Source organism: Morone saxatilis, unplaced genomic scaffold, assembly GCF_004916995.1.
Source record: "Morone saxatilis isolate NCDOM2014 unplaced genomic scaffold, NCSU_SB_2.0 Contig7, whole genome shotgun sequence".
Taxonomy (NCBI): domain Eukaryota; kingdom Metazoa; phylum Chordata; class Actinopteri; family Moronidae; genus Morone; species Morone saxatilis.
Window position 1 is genome coordinate 10,105,702 of NW_023340246.1, and position 2,084 is coordinate 10,107,785.

The window sequence follows — 2,084 nt, forward strand, 5'->3', positions numbered from 1 at the left end:
TGGAGGGGTGCTGGTGGTAAGCACAGAGGGCCAATGGGTACACCTCCGTTAGCAGCACAGTCACTTTAAGTTCATGGAATCATGCGTAAATGGTCATGGACCTGTACTCTGGTTCACGCGCCTTGTTCTGTCATCCGGACCACACTCAAAGCGCTTTTACACATACGCTGCCCATTCACCCCTTTCACACCATTACACAGCGATGGCAAGTCATCGAACAGAAACTACACATTGCATACAATTCACACACTGTGCTTGCATAAGGAGCAATTTGGGGTTTCAGTATCTTAGCTCAAGATACTCATTCGACACATCCAGGAGGAGCACGGGGATCGAACCAACAACCATTCGATTGGACGACGCTACTCTAAAGCCAACCAGCCCCCTAACTTACTTACACCACCACAGAGAAGATTGCTTTTATTGCTTCTCTACAATAAGAGAAGCAAGAGACTTGGACCATCGACAGGCCACACAAGACTCTGCACCATAACAAAACGCACAGTTGGAGCTTGACAAAGCAGTGTCGGCGTTGCAGCCTCTTGCGCCAGAGAGCGATCAGCTGACGATATATATCGCAAACTGCTAAGTTGGGGATAGCTCAGGATCGCGTATGACTTTCTGATTGTTGTGACGAACGAAATTCTTCTCTTCACATCGGATCTCTCAGCGTTTTCTGTAACTTGTGTCTCTTGCCTTAATTCCAATGAAAGTCCATGATGAGTTTTTCTTCTGCTTGACGTGATTGCAGAAGCAAGGACTTGTCAGACTTCTGCTCTCAGTTTTTCTCTGCAGTGTGTGTTCAACTCAGAAAGCACAGGAGGCCTATGCATCTTTCCAGTCAAGGCTGCTGCGACTCAGTGTATGAGTTAGTTCCAGAATGCATACTCTGTCACATTTTTAGATGTGGAAAAAGGGTTAATCAGTCCTCGCTACTGGAGTGTTTCGTCAGGGAGCTGACTAATCTATTTCATTGTTGGTGTATGGCTTCTGATGTTGACCATTTTTGAAAGTTTGTTTAACTTGGTCCTTACTAGAGTTCAAAACTATTCTGCCCAGTCGGTTGCACATACATTACTGAACATTACGGTTAACTCTGTTGCTGAGCTGCAGCATTGGCTGAGTATGTACTCATTCATAAAATCGAACCAGTGAGCCCTTCTGCGGAGCCTGTGGTAGGAAAAGATACAGAGGTGGTAGGTTGCCTGGTGGACTTGGGTTTTTTTTTGGGTAAATGGTGTCCAGCTGGCAGCATCTGAAAAACAGACATTACTGCCCGAGTGAGAAGAGAATAATTCATATTTTCCCTGCGTTTGTTTCTGTCAAAATCAAAAGGTTTCTCTTTTTTTTTACCAACTCTGTTTTCCCTGGTAACACATGAGGTCACTTCTAATACTGAGGAATCATTGCCCATCCGAGTACGAGCTACATATAAACAAAGTTAACCTTGTAAGTACAGGCCTATTTTTGTGATATACCGTTATTGAGTGCATATTTGAGATTTCTAAACAGTAAACAAAAACATACGCTTAAGGGTGGAGTGTTTTTAGGCTTTGTGATTCTGTTGACAATTACTGTCTATATTAGCTCGACATGCACGCATACTACGTATCGCTATACGTACTACGTAGTCACTACTGTCCTTATTACTCGATTTCTAAACATGTATTCTCATCACTGTATTCATGCAAGTACATCTTGACTATCTGAGTATTTACTGTTCGAGCCACCTGGGTACTTGCGAGGCTGAGCGGCAGTGAACTTGCAGCCCACCCTCCCCCCAGCTCCCCCAGCCTCTGCTTTGAGTGAGAGTCTGTTTGCTTTCTCCTTTGTTCAGTTAGATCGCACTGACAGTACTCCAACTATGTCTGTCATCTGCCTACATACACACACACACACATACATATCATTGTTAACACCTGTGTTTACCTTAATATTTCATATTAAAATGGCTGCAGTGAAAAAGGTCTATTGTCTGGCCTCCCCCACCTGACCCAGTATCCTGAATGTTCAAACCCTGGATCTGCACTTCTGTCTACCGTGCCTGTCAGTGGCAGGAGGTGGAAAATTGCCTGAGCAAGGGC